The following is a 5,914-nucleotide window of genomic DNA, read 5'->3' on the forward strand; positions in this document are numbered from 1 at the left end:
CGACGAACATGTGGCAGACCAAATGGGCTTCTTCCAGCAAGGGTCGTACCACGTTCGCCTTTTTCGGGGATGTACGCCGTAGAATGGCTACACCGTCCCTGGAAACAAATTATTGGAGCACGCAGGTCCTCACTGGACACGGAGATTTCCGAGCACGCCTCAAATCGCTCAATCTCGTGGACAGTGACGCGTGCATATATGGGAGTGGAACAGACACGGTGCAACACTTCTTGTTGGACTGTCCACTCTTCGATGCGCAGAGAGAGGCTCTACGCGATATGGTTCCGCAAAGCGAATGGCGATGGCCGGAGACGGCGCACTTCTTAGTGTCGATCTCAGAGGCCCACGCGGCATTCGCTGGTTTTTGTTGCGAGTCCCTTTGGCTAAAGGGATTCGAATCGTAGAACGTTAAAGAGAAAAAGGTGTAGGGAAAAGATCATTCAGCTGAAAAAGTCGAAGTCTTCAGTTATGAGAGGGCGGTCCCGTAATCTTCTCGGGTATGCCGCATTCTCGAATGATCTTCGCGTCGCGTTATTTTAAGTTAGAAGGAAATATAGGCAGGTAGATAAGTTTTCCAAAAACCCTTATCCAATGGCTTCCAAATCATTTCCTTCACCCCCATCTTATCCCTATCCAGTTTCCTTCCTTAACTTCCGCCCATAACAGGGTCAGGGCGTGTATCCGGGTCGGGATACAATGGACAGGTCTCCCCGTGGTTCCCCGTGAGCGCGTCTATAAGCGAAAAGGGGTCTCTGCGTCGTCTGCAAGCGTGTAGACCAGCGGTCTGGGCCCTGGAAAGGAAGGTGGGCTTAAGGCGCGGCTAAACTGTCCATCCTGCGCATAAGATCCTTCAGGCGCTGCTGGATTTTTCCATCGCCCGTCTCGGGGCAACGTCGCTAGACATTGGAGCAATGGTGTTTGTTGAGTGTGCCCGATAGGGCGAGGAAAGAGGAGTGCGTCCTTTTCGGAGGGCGTGCTCTAACATTAACTGTCCCTATCTACTTCCCCCAGGGGCTGCAATTGTTCAGCAATGTGCGGTACGGGTCTGGCACACCCGGGGTAGGTTTTTCTCTATGTTTTACCTATAGTGTTTTTAAGGGGACTTCTAGATTTGCCAGCTTGCTATCTGAGGATATTGTAATTGACTTGATAAATTCACTCATAGACTTCCTCCAAGTCTCATCAGACCTTAGGGTCTGATCGCTCTCAGACATTGAGGGTTCTGGCGTCTTTTCAAGTGCTCTACTTTCTACAACGTTAGTAATGTCGCCACACGCACTTGTTTGTGGCAACAGATCATGCGATGATACTATATTACGCGGCTCTCTATCGTGCAAGCATCTTCTCTTGTCGCTAATCTGTTTCAATGTTTTGTCCGGGAAGTAATGCTGTAGCTTTTTATTAGGAAAACGTGCATCCTTGTATTTTTCATTTAATCTTTGCAACATATTTGTTTTGTCCATCGTCCATACGTATTCGCGTCTTCCCGGTGTGCCATGTGGTCTTTCCGCTTCCTCTTTCCGCTTGTAGTTACGTGTTCTTGGATGCGCGTGTCTTTCGTGTTGTGAAAGTCATATTTGTGTCAAAAGATAGCACACACTCGGAGCACTTGAAGGGTCTTTCTATTATTTGATGAGGGCCTTTACACTTAGGTCGGTGACCATTCCAGTTTTTCAAACCTGGAAAAGTTTTTGAGCACGCATTACATTTTAACAATATGTCCACATTATTATGCTGTTCTTTGTAGTGATATATCAAATCTTTTAAATTTAGGAATCCTTGTAAAATATTTTTAATGCGGCAAATATCACAATGCGTAACATTCGTCTTCAACGATACATTTATAGTAATCAGTTTATCATTATCTTTATCCATATTGCAAGCCAAGTTGTCATCGGTGATTCCGTAATCCACAGCGGGTAAACCCGCCACAGGCAACCCAGAATCGGGGTTGTCTGTGTCCGAGGCATTTTTGCGCGTTTTAACCATAGCTAATATTTAATTTTAAATCGAGCATAAGAATCCTAGATAGTAAGAAGACTCATTAGCCAGTGAGAAAGCTTGGTCGTCATAATAAATACTTTTCGCACCAGGCTAGCTGCCTAGCCACATATGTGGATTCGGCAGCGGCAGAAGCGGCAGGCATCGAGCTTACACACAACTTCCGAAGTCGGTTATGCTTCATAATAGGGATCAGAGTTCTAAGCAAAGGCATGCCAAGCCCGCCACTCTGTATCGGCGCATGGAAGTATCCAGCAGGGACATCATGGGGCAATCGCAGCCAGCGTCGAACCGCAGTTCTTACCAGCACGTCCACTCCTCTTAATGTTTTTGACGTGACTGATCCCACTACCCACCGGTGGTAATACCGTGGGAGGAGACAGTCACGGAACAGCCGCAACCTCTGCTGAAGTTTGAGCGGTGCTCTCGTTAAAAGCTCGATGGATTGAGCTAGAGGAGGGACGCTTGCGTATTCCCTAGCACCTTTATATGTGCTGCCCAAATAGGTCCAGACATCGACTGGGGATCTCTGCGGTAACAGCGCTCCCCCCACGGTGAAGTTAGGTGTTAGATCGACATTCACCTTCTTGTCTCGGCCAGACGCTACCAGTGATAGCACTCCGGTCTTACTAGCATTAATGCTCAAGCCATTCAGTTCGAATGCGGCGTTAAGCCGCGTAAGGTCTAAGGTTTAAGAGAGTCATAGTTACTCCCGCCGTTTACCCGCGCTTGCTTGAATTTCTTCACGTTGACATTCAGAGCACTGGGCAGAAATCACATTGCGTCAACACCCGCGAGGGCCATCGCAATGCTTTGTTTTAATTAGACAGTCGGATTCCCCTAATATGTGCCAGTTCTGAGCTGAGCGTTGAATGGCGGCCGAAGAGGACGACCACGACGGCTCGCGCCGCCACGGAAACCTCGTAGCAAGGAAGATCCGCGGGAGGCCAAGGCACGGGACCGAGCTCGGAACCCGGGACCGGCGGGAAAACGCCGACCGTTCACCTCGCCCAGGCCCGGCACGTCAGCCAGACCCGCTTCCCGACCAAGCCCGACACGCCCCGCTTCTCAGAGCCAATCCTTATTTCGAAGTTACGGATCCAATTTGCCGACATCCCTTACCTACATTATTCTATCGACTAGAGGCTCTTTACCTTGGAGACCTGCTGCGGATATGGGTACGAACCGGCGCGACACCTCCACGTGGCCCTGTCCTGGATTTTCAAGGTCCGAGGGGAAGATCCGGACACCGCCGCAACTGCGGTGCTCTTCGCGTTCCAAACCCTATCTCCCTGCTAGAGGTTTCCAGGGAACTCGAACGCTTATACAGAAAAGAAAAATCTTCCCGGATCTCCCGACGGCGTCTCCAGGTCATTTTGGGTTACCCCGACGAACACCATTACGAGGGCCCGAATTGTATGCGGTTCCGCTGCCGGATTCCGGAATAGGAACCGGATTCCCTTTCGCCCGACGGGCGTGTGTCTTTATATACATCATCATCATCAAAACGTCGCTCGCCAGCGGCGACGGAACGCGCGTAAAGCGACGTTCGTTCGCGACTCGCTCGGTTCTGCTGTTTTGTTGCTGTGTTTTTTCGACACTCGAGTATATTGTACGCCGTCATTGACATAGGATTTCTCCTAGGGCTTAGGATCGACTGACTCGTGTGCAACGGCTGTTCACACGAAACCCTTCTCCACGTCAGTCCTCCAGAGCCTCGCTGGAGTATTTGCTACTACCACCAAGATCTGCACCGACGGCGGCTCCAGGCAGGCTCGCGCCCAGACCCTTCTGCGCTCACCGTCGCGACCCTCCTACTCGTCAGTGCTTCGTGACGACGCGAGGGACCTTGCGACACCGTGCCAACAAAACACGACGCGCCCGGCGTTCCCGTTGCCGCCCCACTTGCCGCTGATGGCAGAGTATAGACTCGACGCTTCAGCGCCATCCATTTTCAGGGCTAGTTGCATCGGCAGGTGAGTTGTTACACACTCCTTAGCGGATTACGACTTCCATGGCCACCGTCCTGCTGTCTTAAGCAACCAACGCCTTTCATGGTGTCCCATGAGCATCGAGTTGGGCGCCTTAACTCTGCGTTTGGTTTATCCCACAGCACCAGTTCTGCTTACCAAAAATGGCCCACTTGGCACTTTGATCCGAGATACTCGTGGCTTCATAATTCAAGAAAGCCAGAGATCTCACCCATTTAAAGTTTGAGAATAGGTTGAGGTCGTTTCGGCCCCAAGGACTCTAATCATTCGCTTTACTAGATGAGACTCGTTCGCGTTCCGTGGGGAACGGTCGAGTGCCAGCTATCCTGAGGGAAACTTCGGAGGGAACCAGCTACTAGATGGTTCGATTAGTCTTTCGCCCCTATACCCAGTTCCGACGATCGATTTGCACGTCAGAATCGCTACGGACCTCCATCAGGGTTTCCCCTGACTTCGTCCTGACCAGGCATAGTTCACCATCTTTCGGGTCCCAACGTGTACGCTCTGGGTGCGCCTCTTCTCGCGATGAGAACGAGACGCCCAGGCAGTGCGAGGCCGCATCGCGACGCGGCCCATCCTCCCTCGATCGACGGCCAGGGTCGATCTTCACTTTCATTACGCCTTTAGGTCTCGCGACAAGTCCCAATGACTCGCGTACATGTTAGACTCCTTGGTCCGTGTTTCAAGACGGGTCCTAAGAGTACCCAAAGCAGTAGCGTCGCCGACCGGTATAGATCCCCCTCGATTCCCACAAGGGAATAAGAGGTACGTTCGACAGGCCTGTCGAAGGTGAACCGTACTTCAACCAACAGCGAGCCAGGACCGGGGACGGCGCAAAGTCCGTAACCTCCGAGTACCGTGGCGCGCGCTTGCGACGGCCTCGACGCACCGTAAATAGTGCGGCCTGATACCTTGCGCGTGCCGCCGAGCAGCCGGCCGGGCGACCGGGGGTTTGTCGCGTGCCGTTTTACCGGCGACGCGTCAGTCACCGCACCCGGACCGTAGACCGACACCCAGCGGGTCGCGACGTTCTACTTGGGGAGAAGTGCACGACGACGAGCGCCGAACATCGACGCACGGTAGCGTGCCCGCGCAAGAGCCGCGAGGACTCCGCGGGACATCGCCCACCGACGCGAAGCTAGCGCCGCTGACGATGAATCTCCCCGTTCGATCTTTTGGGTTTCTTAGGTTTACCCCTGAACGGTTTCACGTACTCTTGAACTCTCTCTTCAAAGTTCTTTTCAACTTTTCCTCACGGTACTTGTTCGCTATCGGTCTCGTGGTCGTATTTAGCCTTAGATGGAGTTTACCACCCACTTAGAGCTGCACTCTCAAGCAACCCGACTCTAAGGAGAGATCCTCCCGAGACGCACACCGGTCGCTACGGGCCTGGCACCCTCTACGGTTAAGTGGCCCCATTCAAGATGGACTTAAACGCGACGCGACACCTCGGGATAAGCGGATCCTTTCAAACACCACATTTTCCTACGGCGGAACCGCGGGATTCGGTGCTGGGCTCTTTCCTGTTCGCTCGCCGCTACTAAGGAAATCCTAGTTAGTTTCTTTTCCTCCGCTTAATAATATGCTTAAATTCAGCGGGTAATCTCGCCTGCTCTGAGGTCATCAAAAAGTTTAGTTTTCGATAACCGTGGCCGCGCCGCCTCCCCCGCCGGCTCTTTTCTCACTTACTCCCACCCTCTCTCTCTCTCCCTCAACGGGGAGAGATGGAGAGAGGAGTGAGAGAGAGATAGAGAGCGAGCGTCGGGAGAGCGGCAGCGCCGGCACAGCGGCTTCCCATTGTACTCAGAGGAGTGGCGAGGAGACGCGTGTTGTTTGTGACAACGACTCTTCCACGCGCGGCTCGCAGCCGCTAATAGGTGGAAATGTAAGCCTGGGCGACGACGCGCCGCGGTTCTCTCCTA

This window comes from Polyergus mexicanus, unplaced genomic scaffold (genome assembly GCF_030449975.1).
Source record: "Polyergus mexicanus isolate NDT 795.1 unplaced genomic scaffold, iyPolMexi1.0 SCAF_29, whole genome shotgun sequence".
NCBI classification, from domain to species: domain Eukaryota; kingdom Metazoa; phylum Arthropoda; class Insecta; order Hymenoptera; family Formicidae; genus Polyergus; species Polyergus mexicanus.